Genomic DNA, 21,968 nt, shown 5'->3' on the forward strand with positions numbered 1-21,968 from the left:
GTTGCAAGTGTGTGCGTCAATGGAAACCCTCCTCTTGTAAGTAAGATATAATAAATAAGTAATATAAATTAATAAAATGTAAACACTAATTGTTGAAACAGTACTTGCAAAATTCTGAAAAATTTCACTAGAAGATTATTTAAAAGCCAACCATCTTCTTGTAAGTAAATAAATGACTAATTATAAAATAGTGTAAACATTACTTGCAAATTTATGAACGACTTCACTAGAAGTAAAGGAAGTTTAAAATTTGAAAATTACTTGTGGATTTTAATATCAGCGCGTCGTCGCTTTCCACGTAAATTATGACATAATCATCTCTTTCTTTGTCTTCCAGTCTCAACGCGTGCTCAGCCGATTAGACCAGGTAAAATAATAAAAAAATATAAAATATTTGCCCCACGTTGGGCGCCAAAGAAATGCTTGGGGAACCTGAAAAAATTAAAGTTTAAAAATAACTAAAAAGAACCTTTTAGAATACAATTTAAGCTTCTGCTCAAATAGCGAGGCAACTTGCAACTTGGCGTCAAACTTCCTTCTATTTTTCTACAGTTATTTCCATCAAATTTAGTTTTTTCAGTAATGTACCCAGCTGCAAAAGTAAACCACATTTAACAAAGAATTGTCATAAATTTGCTGATGATCTTTATTTTAAGATGATAGTAAGTATTTACTTTTATAATTGTTTTAAATTAAATACTTCATCAATAAAATTAAACGAGGAGCTCATACTTAGGGAATACTGAAAATTCCTGGACTGGCCACTTAGAAAAAATAAGTCGTCTCATATATCATGAATGTGAAGGAAGCGAAAGAGGTATGTCAGGATCGTAGCAAGTGGAAATCCGTGGTCTCTGCCTACCCCTCCGGGAAATAGGCGTCACTATATGTATGTATGTATGTATATATCAGAATCCAGAAACTTTCAGTATGGCCCACGTATTACTTGAAAGAGCATACCTATTTCATTGAAATAATATGATAATATTAAGACTTTATAATTATAAGTATTTATATTTAATATTTTATTAAGGCTCCACCGTAGGTACAATGTGAATGAACAAACTGCAAGTATACTGTCCTTTCTCGTAATGAAAATCGCAAAAACCGGAAAGGTAACGTTATCATGGAGATTTGTCTACAACGTTACCATTGAGATCTGTCCTCAACGTGACACTTTTTCGTGCATGCTACCGGTGTTCATCGTTTTATAAGACGTTAATTATCACGACAAAAAAATTCAATCATGGAAATAGAGCGAACCTTGGGCCCTATTGGCATGTTTTTTAACACTTTTAACGCTTTAAGGCTTTACGTCATAAACCAAAACTTCAAGGTCATTGGTGCAAGCGAGCTTTTGTAAACAATACTTGAAAGTATTTATGAAGGTATTTTGACAGCGTACCTTGTGGCGTACCTCATCGCACTTATGTAAGTGTTTTGAGTGTTCATGGCACGACTAGATGGCTTTATGTGTTTTTGGTGCTCAATAGGTTAAAAAGGCATGTATTAAGACGAGGATGACAACATAGGATAGGTAGGTTGTGACTAGGTACTCATTAGTCATTTATGGCTCGCATGGCATCGCAAGGAACATTGTCATATCAATAGTCATCAGGCATTTAAATACTTAATTATTTATGTATATTTAAAATTAAAATTTTGTTATCCATAGTTGTTATGCCACAGAATTTATATCCATCTAAAAATATTTTTTACAGCCCTCAGAGAACAAATCAAACAAGGTTGCAAAGGTTAGTAAGTTACCTACTAAATAAAGAAGTAGGTTCGTAAGAAAAATACAATACAATAAATGCACAAATATAACTTTTTTATTTGTAATTTTACTACACACCTTTACAAAAGCCAATAATTGTTTTTTTTAGCTAGCCAAGAAACTCATAAATGCCCATAAGGTACAGTATGAATACTGCAGAATGATATAAGATCAATACGGGTGTGGCATACGGATAGAGGATATTTAATCTATTGCGGTTCAAGGTGCGGCGAGGGTCATAAGATAAAGTTACCACTTGGATTCAGACTGTACCAGCAATACTGCTGCAGTATTGCAGTGACCTTACTGCCATAAATATTATACAGGATTTTGACTCTTGGAGACCCTATACATCTATAAGGAAAATTTAATAAACTATATTATAATGTTATAGTCCTGACGCTTAGACACATTTATACCTCTAAATGTTCTTTTTTTTTGTGTTTTTGTATCTGTATTTTTTATGTAATTCGACATTAAGATACCATATACATCTCTAAGTAATTGTTATCCGTTATTTACGTTAGTTTGAATTGGTAGTTGCAGTTAGTTGTATTTTATGATTGTTGATGTATTATTATTATTTTTGTTTGTATGTCAATTCAAAGTTAAAGGATTTTTGATCAGTCTAACTCCGAACGGTAAATTAACTAGATATATGTTCCTTTGCATCTGATGGGGCGCAGCTGCGCAGGTCGAGTTTTGCGAATAGTCATTTCTTAGTTAAGATGTTAGTTTCATTTAGGTTAAGATTTTTTGTATTTATATAATTATCTATTAAATATTAATTTAAAAATACAGTTACTGTCTACCAATCTGTTTCAGTTAAGCGTAAGTTTTATTACTGAGTACTTACTTTTTGAAATAACAATGTAGTTCGTATATTTTTTTACGATAGAGGTGCCCAGTAAAAATATACATAAATATGTATAAAAATTAAAATTTCAGTTTGTAAGTATACGAAAATTGTACATAAATCCTATTTTTTATTCGTAAATTAAGAAAAGAAGGACATGCTAAATCACATTGATTAAAATCACAGTTTTAGAAGGTAAAACCTTGCAGTCATCAATAAAAAAATCAGTTTTTGTGTTAGATTTTAACTAATTCTCTTGTTAGATTTTAGATATGGTAGTAAATGAACATGTAAGTACCTTTTCCTAAAAAACTATAAAAGTTTTTCTTTGTTATGTATATAATATTTTTTATGGAACTCCTCCTCTGTATGGATTCTCTGTACGGATATGATGGTTGTTCTTGTCTACGTGACAGTGTGATAAAACGGTGCCCGTCACTTTCTATCCCACGGTGTAAAACAATGACAGTTATATTATCATGTGGAAGATGGATCTATCTGTAATACGCCGGCTGCAAAGTGCAAATTATTTTTCATAAGTTGTGTTCAAATCAAACAGTGTGTTGTGTAAATTGCTGATTTTTATGTAACCGTTTTTTTTATAAAATATAACATGTCAACCATATGTCATCATCCCTATTCTGATCACCCCCCTTAAATTTATTTATATCTTACAGGGAGGCGTAGCTCACCTGACACCAAAGGGAGGTAACGTAAGTGGCAAGTTTATAACTACCTACCTACCTATGGAGCTGAATTGTGATTTTACATATGTTAAAATTTTGATATTACCTATTTTGATACCACCTAGATACGGCTCGCAGTATCTATATCCCACCCGCGCTAATAAGCTCGAACTTACAGAAAAACCCGGCTGGAGGTTGTCGTTGTGATAAAAGTATGTTAGATATAAGCAATGGTATCCTATCAGTAACAAACTGTGATGTTACTAATATTGGGAATCGTTAGTAGCTACACGCTTATTTGTTAAAGCAACTTTTGCTTACGACACGTACACTACCTATTTGAATATATTTACCTACCTATTTAAAACTCAATCGAAAATTATGTACATTTTTTTCGGAACAAGTTTTGACTTCGTATCTATTCTGCCCAACATGAGGAGCTCTTCAAAGCCACCAGATTTCATTGTTATCAACCAAAAAAAAAACCACAACAAAATGAAAATGGTTAGTTCCCGATTCGCCGGATTCTTGTTTCGTAGGATTCCTCTTTCGTCGGATTTTCTTTAGGACGTCACAATCCGACGAAACAAGAATCCGGCGAAATAAGAATTCGGCGAATCGGGAAGTAACCATGAAATTGGCTCAATTGCAGAAGGTACCAGTTTCCCGCCGCTGTAATGCTATCTGCTATCCGCCGCTGGAATATAAACTATACAAGAAGACTGGGAAGGTTTAAGTACTTCTAAAATGTACTTTAATTTCCAGGGCTCTATAAAAAACACATTTGTAAGTAAATTAAATAGATGTTAACACGTGTGTGGCTGCGCACGCTCTCACATACTTGGACTTTCGGCTCCCTTCAGGTGCAGTGGGTTCAGAGGGGCTACCGCGAAAACAGAAATCCGCAAATTGCGGGGATCTTTCTCTTTTACTCCAATGAAGGCGTAATTAGAGTGACAGAGAAAAATGCCCGCAATGGACGAGTTTCGATTTTCACGGTAGCCGTCCAGTTAGCAGGAACTTCTAGAGTCGGATCAAGAAAAATCTGCAGCGGATTTGATAACCCACGCAGTGCAAGTGTTATTTACGGGGTCCCTTTGTTTCCCATAAAGTTTTAAGTCATAATGTAACGTTTGTCATATTATCGTTAGTCATAAAACTGAAACCGTTAACTTTTCAGGATTATCGTAAGGTTATTCTATAGATAGGTTAGGTTAGGTTAGGTTTGTTTTATGGCAATCCTGAAAAGTTACGCGTTTCTGAGAAAAAACAATTATGACTAATGAAAATTCGGACAAACAATACATTATGGCTTAAAACTATTTGGGAAACAATAGAGACCCGTTATTTACACGTCATAATTTCATAAAACTTTGACGTTTAAAATAACACTTGCACTTAGGGCTCGCGGTCGAGTCCGTGTTTCGTTTACACGTTTCGAATACCCGTTTCCGAATAACACGTACACGGTTTTCTGGCCCGTTCCGCACGTGTAATTAAGAAACGTGTAATTGAGATCCGTCTCCACGGATAAACGGGTATTCGAAGAAACGGATCTTATTTACCCGTGGCTCCGGACACGTCATTGACGAGTAGTGAAGGAACGAGCCGGCGCGGCGTACTTAAGAGCTACAAATAAATAGACAAAAGATTCATGACGAGTTACCGTCATATCTAACCTTATTCCGTGGTCCGTAGAGTCGAAATTCAACAAACGGTTTAAATACTCGTAACCCTTTTCTGAGCAGGTAGTTTTTGCTTGCAATGTTGCAATACGAGTAGAAAATTAAAAATACAGTATACCTATGCCACTTATCAAAATAGTATTTTGTATAAGACTTCAAATACTAATACTTTGTGGTTTATTATTAATAAATCATTTGCTTCGATATATTTGCTTCTTTAATTTTAGCCGCTGCATTTGTTACAATTTCATGTATGTGTAGACAGGTTCTCCTTAGTACACCGACATAAAGCTTAGAATTGGCTATGGCAGGTCTGATAACGATTTGGGATGCTACTTGTTTTCGGCGATATCAGACAAAAGGGTATTGGAAAACAACACGTTAAATGGAACACCACCGGCCGGCATTTATTACCTGAGCACTAGTGTGAAAGTGACCCAAGTGAACATGAATGATTACCAATTTTGAGATCTATCTTAATGTATTTAACAATATAATTGCAAGGTAACCAAGGTAGCATGGGTTTTTAAAGTTCTCGCGTGAAATCCTGAGTTTCAAATGCCGCTTTTGTGTACTTTTTTTTGCATCGTTGGTGGATTTGCTGTTTTCGCGCAACAGTTAGGCAATTGATAAAAATAACAAATGACCACAAAGTAGTAGTAGGTGTATTTATCTGCACACCTATTCTTCGCGAAACTACATAACTTACACCATTATAGGTATATAAAATGTGTTTCTTTGATTGAAATGTAATATGTAATGAAATTAGCTTAAAAGCAATAATAGTACAAAAATGAAGGTTTAGAACTAGGGACGGGTAGGTTTAAAATTAAAAATAGTAGACTATATAGAATAGGGACACCTACTTCCATTCATATATTGTATAGTTGGCTAAATATGATATATTAACACATGTGTTAAAACTGTTATAAATAATTTAAAAAAATTCTTACGCCAAACGAGTTCATCTGAAGTTAACATTCAATACTAGACCTTGCATACCCAGACCTAGAGCATTGATTGGCTCAAACTGTTTCGGATCCGTTCGGGCCGGTGTTAAGTACCCGTGTAAACGGAGATACGTATCTGAGAAACGTTTCTTGGGAACGTTTCTTGGACACGTATCCGGATCCCGGCGGTTCCGTGTAAACCGTGTTCTTAGCACCGCCGGTCTTAAGAACACGGGTATTCGTTTCGGCGTGTAACACGGATACCGGGAGCCCTACTTGCACTGCGTGAGTTATCAAATCCGCTGCAGACTTTATCATTCTCACTGACAGCCGTATTCGAACAATGAGATACGTCAAATACTAGATATTGAAACGATATGGATTAGATATGTCAGTGTCAAACAAGTGTCAAAATTGACATTTCTTCAAACAAAAACGTCACTTTTGACACTTGTTTGACACTGACATATCTATTCCATATCTTTTCAATATCTAGTATTTGAAGTATCTCATTGTTCGAATACGGCTGTGAGTGTTAACGTGAGCAAGACGGCTGTGCGTGCCCGGAAACGCGGATGTCATTGTTTTGACTTGTTATTTTATAGTTATTTTCAACAAAAAAGGAACCGATGAATCCTAGAAGCAATTTTCATATTTTTAGCTATAATATAGCTTGGTGCAGATTTTAACCACTTTTTAATGACTGAATAAAAGTTGTAATCGCGCTAGTAATGCGGCGTCAAAACTCACTCATTTATATTTTATGAACAAATTTAGCAGTAGCAACAACGAAGCCTGAATAGCGGCTGCAGTTGACGTTCAATACTTTTTATTTTTAGGCACATGGGGACTCCATTTTGAGTTTATTTCATATAAGTTATTATTCATGAATTTTCAAATTAATAATTTTTATTTCAGAATTTCTTCAGACTTACCCAAAATCAATATGACAATGAAATTAAACACGTGATTACTTGTACATAAATTAAATATAAGGGCAAACCAAACTACTGAAAAAAAGTTATGAAACCAGTTTTACGAAAGTTTATATTTTTCACCACGTGTTGGCATTGCTTGTATATCCTGCACCACCGACTTCGCACATACCGGGTGTGGCCTGTAACATGAGCAAATAATTAAAACATAGATTGTACTCCTCAAACGGTGACACTTTTGTTCAACAACTTTTAAAAATTATTAAGTATTTAGACACCCTATATTGCATACAAAATAAATATTATCTTCAATGGACGCCATCGCCACGCCATATCATTGTGATTGACGTTGCTTGTCACGCCTTAAACATAACAGAATTCGCAATACATGGCGTCTTAGAATAAACTTTAAAGTGTATTAAAAATCAAACCACAAGTTATTTTTAAGAGTCGCTGAACAAATGTTGGTCAGTATGAGGAGTACAGCCTACAGTTTAATTTTTTGCTCGTATTACAGGCCACACCCGGTATATAGCCAATAGGCAGTTTATTTATTATAGTTAATTAATTATAGTTAGTTGTATTAAAGTTCATTTATTAATATAAATTACTAAAAGACATACAGGAATAAAAAACTAAAACTAACTACAATTAAAATAACTAATACTAAAAATTTAAAATACCTATCAATGCTCCTATAAGTTACTTTTCATATATTTAAAAATAATAATTTTCGTTTCAGAATGAGTTCAGAACTATCCAAAATCGATATGAAAATGAAATTAATAAGGTTAGTACTTGAACAAAGGTTATATTTTAGCAAAAACCAACCACAACCTTTTGTTTCAGCCAATTAGCGTTATTACGCTCATTACAACGCTCGTCGCTTGCGGGATACCGACTGACTGCTGGGAGGGCATTGCATTACAAAGATCGGAATGGCGTTCTAGTGTTCATAAGAAAGTAGATCAATTTGAGCAGCAGCGTCTGGAAGACCTAGATGCTAAGCGTCATATCCGCAAGACGCAACCTAAGTCCTCCTGGAGTTGTCCTCCATTGGGCATCGCGTGACCGCATCTTCAGGACAAAGTTTGGTTTTGCGAGCCACATTAGGGCATCTCATAATCCGGATAAGCTTGTTGATTGAGTCGCCATTGTCAGATACGGCAAGGAAGGAAGAGAGAGAGATAACCACTGTCTGAAGACATTTTTCCATAAGTGATACTTACCGTAATTACCACTCGACTATAGTTCAGTACTACAACTATGATCTACCAACAGTCCGCAAGTTCAATTAGGTACGTAATTAAGTAAGTACTAGTAGAGTTTTTTAATTTTTTTGTTAACTTCTAAACATAGTTTGCAATGGAACTAGGACATTTAAATACTATGTAGGGACACTTGAACGGATTGTAATGTACAGTAAGTTGGGTGGTTGTACGGTATTAAAAGGGTACTAACGTATTATATCTAAATCTCCTCTGACAGTATATTCATTGTTACAGTGCTTTTGTTCGCAAGTGGAACATGAAAATAATCATTAGTTTAATTATTTCAGCAAGTTAACAATGTAAGTTATTAAGGTAGTTTAATTATATATATGATGTACTATGTAATTATATATATCATGCTCCGCCATGCTAGTTGCGCCATTTAGAGTCCTAGCTAAATTGGTTGCTCAATACTTACGCTATAGAATTGCCAATTTAGCAAAAACCCTAAATTGCATACCAAGTCCGTGTGGTGACTGTACATACAATTTAATAGGTACTGCTTGTTTTAATTACAATATTATTTTAATGGTAAAGTTTATGGGATAAAGTACATTGACCGTCTAAGCTGACCTTGAAACTATCATCTTACAAAGTTTTAACCACTATGTGACTGCGGTTCCTCAATCCCCCAACGGAGCGACATCTGACGTCCACGAGGGTTCATAGCACATCGCTCTTAGTCCCTTTACAAGTTATCGCTATTGATGCTACTGACGCTACTGTTTCTAGGCTTTCTAGTCCGCAGTCTATTATTAGGTTTTAAATTTTAAGTTATGTAGGTATGTACCCGCGTTTCTTGTGATTTAAACAATAAGTCTTGGTTGGGTTTTTCAATGGGATTCCGGGTGCTTTTTTTGTTACAGGGCAATTTGAAAACTCTAAGCGCTTCAGTAAGTTTAGATGCACTTTGTGACTACTTGACTAGGCTTTTTATGAACCTATGATCTCGAAGTCAACATCTTCTAGCGGCGCGAGATCGAACTAGCCACACTTGGTCTTGTTTAACGTTAAAGTCATAATAATGTGTTTAGAATATGAAATGCAATCTCATTTGTTAAATTATTATTCGTTTGTAAACTAAACACAATTTATTAAATATCTTAAGAACGGGTCACTCACGTATTTTAAATACGTGAGTGACTCTTAAGATATTTAATATGTCTGTGTCTCACGGAAATTTTGTTATTAAAAATAAACACAATTTAATAAGCAAATTTTTTAACTAAGTAATAAGTTAAAGATATTAATAATTACGTATATTTTTACTTTCTCTTACTTCAGAAAACAGATAAAAACGATAAGAGTCGTGCGATAAAAGTACGTAAAGCAACTAAAATTTTGTTTTATCTATAACTATCTAATATTATTATTTGTTTACCTACTAATATTACTAATTTATATCATTGTTTATAGCTGGTAGGTAAATAAATAAATTTTGGCATGTTTTATTTAGTACAAAACCTAGTGATTTATAAGTTACCTATAAAATTAAATTAAAAAAATATTCCTATGCATTATTACTTAGGTTGATAACAAAAAATCTACAAATAACGCTATTAAGTCTTCTTTATAGATATTATGCATATTTGCAGTAGGTAAAAACTATTCATAAATATTAAAATTTACTTAATGCTGATCAGTAAAACGTCTTCATATTGTCTTGTGTTAAATTTATTTTTTTACTACATTTAGGTGGCCAAAGTTGCCGCGGAGGTAAATAAAAAAAATGAATATATATTTTTTTAAATAATTTATACCTTAAATACCTTTAAATATTTACTAATTGTGGTAAGCCATGGAAAATAACAGTATATTATATATATTGTATACTAAGATGAAAAGTTGAAAACTAAAAACTAGTAAGTTGAAATCAGATGACCTAACTCAAAATCGTGTTATACAGGGTGCTTCCTGTAACAGGAGCAATAAATTAAACTAAAGGCTGTACTCCTCAAACTAACCAACATTTGTTCAGCAACTTTTAAAAATTATGAATCCTGTAGACTTCTTCTTTTTCATACAAAATAAATATTGCCTTCAATGTACGCTGACATCAGTGTGTTTGACATTACCTGTCACGCTTTTAACATAACAAAATTTGCAATACATTGCGTCTTAGAATAAACTTTAAAGTGTAATAAAAATCAAAACACGAGTTATTTTCAAAAGTTGCTGAACAAATGTTGGTCAGTTTGAGGAGTACAGTCTACAGTTTAATATATTGCTCCTGTTACAGAAAACACACTGTATATCACTACATCTTTTCTCTTATTATTTTACACGATACGGTAAAATATCACAGTCACTAAAATAAAAGCCATTTAAATATTGAATTACTTTGAAACTTTTTAGGAAGTAGTCAAGGAAGCAAAACTAAAGGTATCAGATTTTTATTTGATTATTATTTATAAGTTAAATGCTTTTTCTAGGCCAGCCCGTCAAGGCTAGGGCAGTAACGTTACATCAGTAATGCTACTGTACTTGAAACGTCAACTTTGAACTACAGCTATTGAATTATTATTACTATACATAGAGAAGCCATACCAAACAATGTACCAAACTGTTGCAATCACAATCCATACCACGCGAACAAAACGTCTTAAGTGCTGTCAAATTCATGGCGCTTGCGCATTTAGGTCGCGAGATTCACGCTCCGCTTCCTTTGTTTGTTGCTGGCCGTCAACAATTCATGGCGCAAAATACTGGTTCACTGTTCCAGTTCTATACGTAGTAATAAATATAATATAATGACTTCAACTTACTTAAGTTTCTCATTTCCAAGGCAAAGCAGCTCATGTCAGGAAGACATGAAGAGGACTCAGAATCTCAGAAGAAAACATTATGCATTTTCACTCCGGGTAGAAAATATTGCGTTGTGCAGGAGAAGGGGTACAACTAAGAATACAAAAAATCTAAATAAAGAATGCTTTTTTTTTTATCATTTACACCTATCCCATCGAAATAAAAAACCCACGCATTGCAGAATATTTAGCCTAAAAATATAGGAGATAGAATATAGGTATATTTTTTCACGTCATTTATTTTTCAAAATGTCAATAAAAATGAAAGCTTTCATTTAACTAAAACAAAATTAATTAATTTCAAAATATTCTCCTTTGGTTTTGATACACAAACGCATAGATATACATGTATATCAGTCAGTTGACGCCCATATATGTATCTGTATATTCTGTATACACTATGGTTACCTACTGGTTTAAATGCATAGGTTTTCATTGCAAAATATTTGTTGAATTTAAGTATTTGAGTTGAAGTTTTACGTAATCTTTCTCGCTAATATCTTCGGGAAAGTTAAATACTAGTGAACAGTGTACTTGGAATACAGTAAAAGTGCAGATATAAATGACAAAAGACAAATTTAAAGTGATATCAAACAAAAAATGTCAATTATTTCACACAGTGCAGAGTGTTTGAAACAAACGTCGTAAGCGACAGGAATTGCACGGCGCTTACGACCTTTACCCCACGGCCTGGCGTCTTGGAGATAACAACGTCGTACAGTAACTGAACAGCGAGTGTGAACAAAATTGGACCATAAATACAGTGAGTCAAGCTCTAATTTCACATAGAACTTTAAAAGATTGAAGTCAAGTTGACAGCCGGCCATCACCAATAGATTTCGCAATTAACATCTCAAAATACCACAAAATGATTTGTTTAGCTTGCAAACTACAAATAAACTCCCGTTTGGAATTAATAGTATGTTCGGCCTGCAAGGGTTTTTACCATTATACGTGCGGTAATATTACCTCAGCGGAGTATAGAGAACATGGACAAGAATTAATGCGTTCTTGGATATGTCCACCCTGCCAATTGATTACGCGCAGGATAATTAGGGATGACACACCAGTGGGGAAACGCAGCCACATATCGGCAAATTTAAACGACACAACTATGTCAGTAGACGAGCTATTAAATTTGGACGAAAACTCACCTAACACGACAGATTATAACATCACCACGCACACCGCAAACAGCACCACAGCCCAACTTGTAAATATTAACCAGCCACTCTCACTGGACCAAATTAGTCAACTACTAGATACAAAGCTACAAAGAAATAACGCAGCCCTACTAGATGAGATGAAAAATATAGTACATAGTGAAACGCACAACATTTTGTTCGAATTAAGACAGGACATTACGCAGAACATTAACACAATATCAACACAACAGGAAGCTTTAAAAAAAGAAATCGACATAACAAACTCAAAAATAGGACATTTACAACAAGCAAACCAAATATTACAGACCGAGCTAGATGAGCTAAAAAATCAAATTAAAACCATAAACCGGGAAAACCCTTATCGTAGCCATAGTGATAACCAATACTACCAAAAATCTATAATTTTATACGGTCTGGATGAATACCATCCGGAAAAGGAACCTGAGCTATGTCAAAGATTAGACAACATATTCTACGACATCCTAAACATAAGCATTAACGGATTTATCGAAGGGGTTTCACGAATAGGTCGTAAAGGATACCGTCGACCGCTTCGTATAGAACTTCTAAATAAAAGGATGGCAACGTATATACTACAAAACGCTCACTGTTTCAAAAACACAGGACTCGCGGTGTCACATTACCTGGATGGAAAGGCCCTGGAAGAAAGAAAAGTACTTAGAGAGACATTAGTGAGAGCGCGCCAAGAAGGAAAACATGCGGCGATAAGAAACAATAAACTTTTTATAGACGGAAAACAATACGTCCCACCAGTAAATACGCCAAAACAAGCACAAACCACACAACAATCTTCCACAAGAATAGATCTTTCGACCCAACAGGACAAGACGCAACCCCCTACCACCCCAACAACAAACACACAGGATGCATCACAATCACAAACACTAACAAACACTGGGTCAATATCGATTATAAACCAAAAAGATGCAAGTTCAAGCCAGTCCTTTCGTGAATCCTCGCTGATTGCTCAGCCTCCGCAGCCTGCTCTGCCTGCGCAACCTGGTCAACCTCCGCAGCCTGGACAACATGGACACCCTCAGCAATGCACTCCACCCATCGTCGAACGTTACTCGGAAAACTCGAACACAGACAGTACACAAAATCATACCTTTCGTGGCTAAAAATGATATTTTCCGCTTGTTAGATAATTGTAATAACAATAATTTTGTCAATATACTTCATTTAAATATAGCAGGCTTAATTAACAAATCTGATACGTTCACGGTCTCCTTGGAACAATTGGAAGATAGCAATATAACCATTGATGTAGCTTGTTTTTCGGAACATTTCATGCTGAAGGAAGAAACTAAGCTTTTCTACCTAAAGAATTTTCATTTGGCCTCCAATTATTCGAGAAGGGTCAAAAGGGGTGGAACTGCAATTTATGTAAAACGGGGAACTATGTACAAAGAAATATCACATATTAACCACCTGTCCATGGACACATGTTTTGAGTGTTGCGCAATAGAGCTAACAACTCTAAATATAATTATAATTTGTGTATATAGGGTTCCAAATTCAGATTTTAATATTTTTATGGATCGGCTGCAACAAATGCTCAAAATTATAACCAATAAAAAAGATAAAAAAATTATACTATGCGGTGATTTTAACATCAATTTGCTAAAACGCGATTATCTTTCTTCAACTTTTGAGCATGCTTTACTAAACTTCAATCTTAAACTTAAAATTAAAGATCCAACCCGACCATGCAGCGGAGCTTGCATTGACAATTTTGCTGATAATATTCGTGACTCAAAGAGCGTTATAGTTGATTTTGGCATATCCGATCATAGTGCTATAATCTTACAATGTCCGGTCAAGCACAATTATCAATATAAGTACTGGTATATTAAGAAGCGAGATTTTTCTATAGAAAATATGCACAAATTCAAACATAATCTCTCAAGCCTTAGTTTTTGCGATGTTTATGAGAGCAATGACCCCAATAAAGCATATAACAATTTTATTGACAGCGTAATTTTGCTGTTCAAACTATGTTTCCCCTTCAAACTAATAAAACTATCACAAAGAATAAAACCGCGTTGGGTTACCAAAGGGATTAGAATTTGTTGCAAAAAAAAACGTGAAATACTGTGGCGCTACAGGTCAAATCCCAATGAATCGAACAAAGCCGAACTAACATCATATTCTACCAGACTAAAAAAAATCATAAAGCTCACACAAAAAGCACAAAACAACAATTACATAAAAAAATCGGATAATAAATGTCGAGCTGCGTGGAATATCATAAAAAACCACAATGAAAACTGTCCCAAGCAAACCATTACGAAAATTGTCAAAGATAATAACTCTTTGTTAACAAATCCTGTAGATATAGCTGACTGTTTTAATGATTTCTTCACTGAACAAACAACGACACAAGCAAAATCCAACAATAATAATAAAGTAAAACTTTCCTTTAATGCTTTACATTCCATGTTCCTAGGTCCGGTGACACCCCAGGGTGTATATAAAATAATTAAGCAATTAAAAAATACAAACAGTACCGGATATGATGAAATTACAACAGATGTTGTAAAACAATGCGCTGATATTATACTGCAACCTTTTACTCACATTTGCAACCTAATACTTCAAACAGGAATCTTCCCGGACAGTCTCAAAATTGCGGTAGTCAAACCATTGTTTAAAAAAAATGATAAAGAAAAAATAGAAAACTATAGACCTATCGCATTGTTATCAATATTTTCGAAAATTATAGAACGAATAATATACGAACAATTGTACAATTACTTGGAAAGCAAACGCATTTTAGCTAACGAACAAAATGGTTTTAGGAAAAATAAATCAACTTCCTCTGCTATCTATAAATTAATTAACATGATCATTACTAATATTGATAAAAGAAACCCAGTTTGTGCGATATATATGGATATGACGAAGGCCTTTGACTTCGTCAATCATGATATACTATTGCATAAACTGGAGCAGTACGGAGTTAGAGGTGTTGCTTTGAGCTTATTTAAATCATATCTGACAAATAGAATGCAATGCACAAAAATAACAAATATATGTAACATAACAAAACAAGAATTGGCTTACTACTCCACGATGAAACCAATATTGTCAGGAGTTCCACAGGGAAGCATCTTAGGGCCGTTGTTGTTTTTAGTATATATAAACGACCTCCCTCATCATGTTGAACATCCAATAGTCTTATTTGCGGATGACTGTACAGTCTTAATTGAAATGACGAATCCTAATACATATGAGTTTGAGATCAATAGTGCACTATCATCTGTCGCGCAGTGGCTTGAAGATAATAGATTAAAGATCAATACTACAAAAACTAAAATAATGCAGTTTTATCAACCTCTCTCAAATGCAATGAATATTAATATAAATTATAATAATGAAAATATTGAAGATGTAAAGGTCATAAAATTTTTAGGTTTAGAAATAGACTGTCATATCGATTGGAAACCGCACACTGAGTCTTTATGTAAACGTGTAAACAGTTTCGTATTTGCTCTTAGAAAAATGTCGCAAACTTCAGACCGCAATACTGTTTTACTAGCGTATCATGGATACATCGAATCTATTTTAAGATATGCAATAATATTCTGGGGTAACTCAACAAACAAACTACTCGTATTTAGAGCGCAAAAAAAATGCATTCGCGCCATATGTGGCCTAGCAATAGACGATTCATGCAAACCTTATTTCAAAGAATTAAAAGTACTGACACTTGCAAGCCTATATATTTACGAACTGGCAGTTTTTGTTAAATCTAATCCGGAACTGTTTCCACTAAGATCGAATCCGAACGTGAGAAATACCAGATATGGACATGCAATACAAACGAGAAGTGGCAAAACTGCTTTATTAAGGAAAAGTATATTAGGCATGGCGTCCATAATATACAATTCACTACCTGAAAGCCTCAAAGTATTAGAGATCCAAAAGTTTAAAAACATATTAAAGACAGAGCTCATCAAAGGAACATACTATACCATCAATGAATTTTTATCTGACAAAAACTTTGCCCGTGACCAAAAGTATCCTTTCTATTAATGTATTCTATTTTATGTGACATAATTTCAATGTATCCGAATGTAAAATTAATTTGCTATAATGTAAATATATAATAGGTTCTAAGCTATCTAGATAATAAGTTAGCTATAAGACTAAATATTTGTACACCTATATGGTAGATCACAGAGTACTATATCATTTCACTGTCATCTGTATAACCTGTGTTTCACAAATAAAATATTACTTACTTACTTACTTACTTCACTTTTCTACATTCCTCCAGTACGGATATGATGGTCGTTCTCGTCTACGTGACAGCGTGATAAAACGGTGTCCGTCACTTTCTATCCCAAGGTGTTAAAAAGTGACAGTTATTTTATCACGTGGATAAAGATGGATAAAGCTATCCATAATACGCCGGCAGAAGCCGGTACAGGTAGTTAGTAACGGTAATAAAAGTATAAAAATCAAAGGCAATATATTACACACAAACAATTTAATTTGCTTTATAATCGAACGGACTTGACATGAAGTTGTTTACTTTTAGGCCTGAAACAAAATTATACGTCAGTTATTTCAATTCAATCAAAGATTAGATGCTTAAGTACAATTCCCGCCAAACGGGCGGTGTCAGCGCGCATTTCAAATTTGTACGGCCGCAAGCCGGTCGGCTGCTCGCGGACGCGGATAACTCCGGTAAATTTCCATCGCTTCTGCCATACATAATGTATGAATTGAAAATGCGCTCCGGCGCGGTCCGATTCCAACAGGTGGGAAAACATTAGTGACATTGTCGATCACATCCAAAGTTCCCGTAACGCTGAAGACCGTGACGATTGCGAGGGCTGCATTATCCACAACAAATACGTCCCATCATACAATCACGACTTTTGTCAAGAGTTAACGACTGAGTAACAATCTAAAGGAAACCTTAGCACCTACTCAAGTATCATAGGGCCTTCTCCTGAGTAACACAGAACTTGGGATTGTGCTGGAATATGCACAGCTTCTTTTTTCCTCCACCGCCTCCATACACCCCCTGCAGCATGCTCGGCGTGTCTGCCACACCTCCATCATCATCTACTGCTGCTGCTCCTAGATTCCACTCCTCGGGAATTGGCTAAATAAGAAAAAAAGACTTTTAATATATTGTTTCGTTTTTATTTCTGGCTAATTAGTGGAGAGGCCAATTTGTAGGAACTACCTTATTTATGATATTTGCAGGACCGAAAAGATTTATACCAACAAGTGTGGTATCATTGGAATCAGCATGATCTACTGATTATCAGAATGCATGTTGTCATCTTCTAAAATGGTGGAATGAGTTTTTATGACGTTACAATGTCGTTAAATTAGAGTCGGCAGGTTGTTTTTTAGGTATATTTATATTAATCCCATCAAAAACATTACATGTAAAAAGGTGCAAGTCTCGCAACGCAATTCTTCTACTACAAAAAAGTATTGAGAAACAAGTCGGCTATTTTAGTCGGCACCAGGGGGTGTTAAAACCGTATCAATATTAGATATCTTAAATTTTTAATACATGTTATAATGACTTGGCAATCTTAAATCAGTCGGATTATCATTCATTGCCTACCTAACAAGTGCTATAATATAATAAAAAAGCATGCGTAATGTTTAGGGTTATAAGCCTAAAAGCTTCAATAAGTTTTGACATTACGAGCAAGTGTGTTGAATACTATATAAAAATATATTATAATTAGTAGGTAATAGAAAAATACTCAACACGGTTAAAGTATTCTGGTCTGTCTATGCGCTAAAATGTAATAAATTGAAATTATTAATGAAACAATTGCGTACAGTTGGATCAAGCTAAGTGGACCCAGAAATCACCATGTATTAATAGTTACAAAATGATATGTTATTAAATTACGCCCGCCAGTCCTTCTTGTAAAATCTACTCGACCAATATGAGAAGGCTCCGTTTCGATACATATTATTAGCAATCGGTAGCAACCTTCTTAAATCAGTCGGATTATCATTAATTACCTAACAAGTGCTATAATATATGAGCCTAAAAGCGGTTCAATAAGTCCTACGTTACGAGCAAGTGAGTTGAATACTATACCGGGTGTGGCCTGTAACACGAGCAAATAATTCAAACATAGATTGTCTCTCTTCCTCAGATAACTCTTCAAACGGTGACACTTTTGTTCAACAACTTTTAAAAATTATGAAGTATTTAGACTCCCTATTTTTCATACAAAATAAATATTATCTTCAATGGACGCCATCGGCACGCCATTATCGTTGTGATTGACGTTGCTTGTCACGCCTTAAACATAACAAAATTCGCAATACATTGCGTCTTAGAATAAACTTTAAAGTGTATTAAAAATCAAACCACAAGTTATTTTTAAAAGCAGCCGAACAAATGTTGGTCAGTATGAGGAGTACAGCCTACAGTTAAATTTTTTGCTCATATTACAGGCCACACCCGGTATAACAATATAGTAAAAGTAATAGGTAATAGAAAGATACTCAACATTGTCAAAGGGATCTGGTACTTCCTCGTCCTAAAATGTAATACATTGATAATATTAATGAAACAATTGCGTAGAGTTGGACCAAGGTAACTATGCATAACAAATGACATATTTGGCTATGTGATATGGTAATAAGTTAAGCAAGCCGTATTGGCATGGCAACCGGGATAAATGCGTCACTTGGTGAAAATGCATCTATTGAACATATCTTCGAATCGCAACATAATTATAACTATTATAGCCGTCACATTATAAGTTTAGTGACCATCAAGGGCCTAGCTAGCCAGTGAACGAGGAGTGCATTGGGATCTCTGACCAAACTTAAAAAATAAACTGAAAAATAATATCTTCTTCTTCCTCGCGTTATCCCGGCATTTCGCCACGGCTCATGAGAGCCTGGGGTCCGCTTGACAACTAATCCCATGATTTGACGTAGGCACTAGTTGTTACGAAAGCGACTGCCATCTGACCTTCCAACCCAGAGGGTAAACTAGGCCTTATTGGGATTAGTCCGGTTTCCTCACCGAAAAGCGACTGGTAAATATCAAATGATATTTCGTACATAAGTTCCGAAAAACTCATTGGTACGAGCCGGGGTTTGAACCCGCGACCTCCAGATTGCAAGTCGCACGCTCTCACCGCTAGGCCACCAGCGCTTCAAACTGAAAAATAATATAAATTTCATAATTCTCTTGTGGTGGATTCGGAAGTTTGCCCCGTAACCTCCAAATCACGACAATCAGAGTTGTTTAAATTTAAAACAGTAATTATATTTAATATTATTTTTAGAAGTGAATTGTATCGTTGTATTTGAACTAACAAACGTTTTATAAAAAGTACAGATTATTTTCATTACACCAAGCCTGAATAGATACAATTTTATTCTTTGTAGTTTTTAAATTGAATTTGTCAATAAAGTAAATAATTAAGTAGTCCATTTACGTACCTCGTCATTTATAATCTAAAATAAAATAAGAAATCATGTTTAGGGACTTCAATAAAACTACGATAGCTATTATAACTGATTTATTTATGCATTCAAAATATCCTTTGTATGTGTAATGTGATTCAGGAGTCAGCGCGCCATCTATGGGATTATATGATCATTATATTAAAAAAGAGAACTCTATACAGGCTTTGCAGCCACAAATTATTAAAACGTCACTTTACATATCTATTTCGGTTTTGTTGTATCTCTATTTCGTTTTACCTGATCACAATTGCTACATGTTCAAATGTCTGAATCTCACATTTTTTTCTCAAAATGTCTAAACTTCAAATCAACGTAAGTATCTTTTTAACATTTAGATAATTTGAGACTTGGACGATGTGAAATAAAGTCAATTTCAAAAAAAAAAGAAAAAAAAACAAATTTGGCTATTTTAAAAAGGGTACATTTAACATTTAGACAATGCATGGTGGCACTGTCACACTCTGTCGCTTGTCTACTATTATATACTGAAAATTGTAATTTTATTTAAGACCAACAAAAGTAAGACAAAGTTGCTACTTTTTACTAGCGCGTCTTGTATTTATGTACAAATAAGTAGATAAAAGTATTTTTTTTAATAGTAGGAGTAAAATTACCAATAAATAAATTCCCTTAGCATGTTTATTTATAAAAAGGAATTTACTATTTTACAAACAAATTATTGCAGTGGTAACATTGTCTTACTTTTTATGGTCTTGAATTACGATTTTCAGTTTAATTGCACGGATAGTTTGGTTTGACTCAATAGATGGCTCTATTTGCTCAAAATTTATATAAGTTAATAGTAAATAATAAAAAGATAAATTGAAATTTTAGTATTATCAGGAATAGGCATATACAGAGCAAAGGTCTATACCCAACGGTGGGACACTCAAATAGTCTACAATACATAGATTTTGATCACGGTACCGTGTTGGAGAGTTTTTGAGCTTGCTGAAATAAATACAATATTTATATAAAAATGTTATTATATTTAGAGAAAGGTTATTAAATATCTCTCGTCAAAAATCTTAACAAAAATATTATTATTAGAATGTAAAATTTATAATAGTCAGGGCCATTTTATATTACCATTGATTAAAATTTTGTAAAATGATGTTGTGTATGTTTAAATTACTTTCGTGTTGTATCGTAAAACCATCCGACTATAGTCCAACTTATTCAAATATCTTCATTCAGATCACGTTAATATAACTTTGCAGTTTTAATACAAAACATTACAAATAAATAACATCACAAAGGAAAGAAAAACCAAAAAGAAGTGTGGTGTTGATGCTTAATTTTGTATTGAACTTGTGGACCATAGTTGTAGTACTGGACTATGGTCATATCCCATATGTCATTAGACTGCAGGAATATTTTTCAATAAATAATAATTATGATACATTGGTCTAACACTTCACCTTCTGGGTCGCTTCTTTTAATTGCTGCAATAAGTTCAATGTATATAATAATTAATAACCTCTTTAAAAAGTGTGAAAATGTAAATGATAAGTTAATTGAAGCAAAATGAAGTTTTAAACTATTAATTAGTAAATTGCGTCGTACCTTCGCCATGACTTGAGACAGCTGTTGATTATATTAATAAATTAATATACATACAAACTATAGCTAGATAACATGAGTAGAATGTAGGCAGGTCTCCGGGAGCTTGGTCAGTGAAAACTGGCATGAATCCGCGCAGAATCGGATAAAATGGCGCGCTCTTGTATATGTATATTGTAATTAATGGAGACCAAGACTGGCCAAGATTTTGGGTAATCACGCCAAACTAGTAAGTAGTAGTAGTACCTAAGTAAGTACTATAGCTAAATAAATAATAATTTAATGATAATTAAAATAGTTGATGAAATAAGGTTTTAGAATAAAAAAATCAGTGCCAATGTTTAGGCACATAATTAGTAGGGTGGTTCAAAAAACATTTTTTTTATTTTCCGACGGGGCACCGCCTTATTTTGTTACACTTATTATGCTGATAAAATACACCAAGTTTCGTAATTTTATCTCAACTACAAGGGGGTGCTCAACCACTTTGAAAATTTTGTATGTTGTATGAAAACCAAAAAAAACAAGTATTTATTATTCAGAATTTTATTTAAGTATCTGTATTTCGCCCAGCGTATTAGCATCGCTATACAGCGGGGAAATACGGCCATCCTTCTGGGCACCTTGCCCGATGACGGCGACCTGGGGCAAATTATTTATCTGTAGTTTTGTAAGTTTTATTATGTTTGTTTATTCCTTTCTTTGTTAATATCAATAAATAAACTCCAGTATCTGTTTTCACATTATTTGCACATGTGATTTATAAGTTTTTAAG

At 34.2% G+C, this 21,968-nt stretch overlaps 2 long non-coding RNA genes across 2 annotated transcripts; one reads left to right on the plus strand and one right to left on the minus strand.

Moving 5' to 3' along the window:
• Nucleotides 1-9,772: 9,772 nt before the first annotated feature.
• Nucleotides 9,773-11,074, plus strand: LOC134675984 (uncharacterized). Its single transcript, XR_010099852.1, has 3 exons — nucleotides 9,773-9,876; nucleotides 10,516-10,542; nucleotides 10,946-11,074. It is a non-coding gene; the product is annotated as an uncharacterized LOC134675984 (long non-coding RNA).
• A 5,555-nt stretch (nucleotides 11,075-16,629) lies between these two features.
• Nucleotides 16,630-21,234, minus strand: LOC134675952 (uncharacterized). Its single transcript, XR_010099824.1, has 5 exons — nucleotides 21,052-21,234; nucleotides 20,558-20,581; nucleotides 19,604-19,618; nucleotides 17,093-17,288; nucleotides 16,630-16,699 (listed from the first exon to the last, which is right to left on the minus strand). It is a non-coding gene; the product is annotated as an uncharacterized LOC134675952 (long non-coding RNA).
• Between the last annotated feature and the right edge of the window lie 734 nt (nucleotides 21,235-21,968).

This window comes from Cydia fagiglandana, chromosome 23 (assembly GCF_963556715.1).
Source record: "Cydia fagiglandana chromosome 23, ilCydFagi1.1, whole genome shotgun sequence".
NCBI classification, from domain to species: Eukaryota; Metazoa; Arthropoda; class Insecta; order Lepidoptera; family Tortricidae; genus Cydia; species Cydia fagiglandana.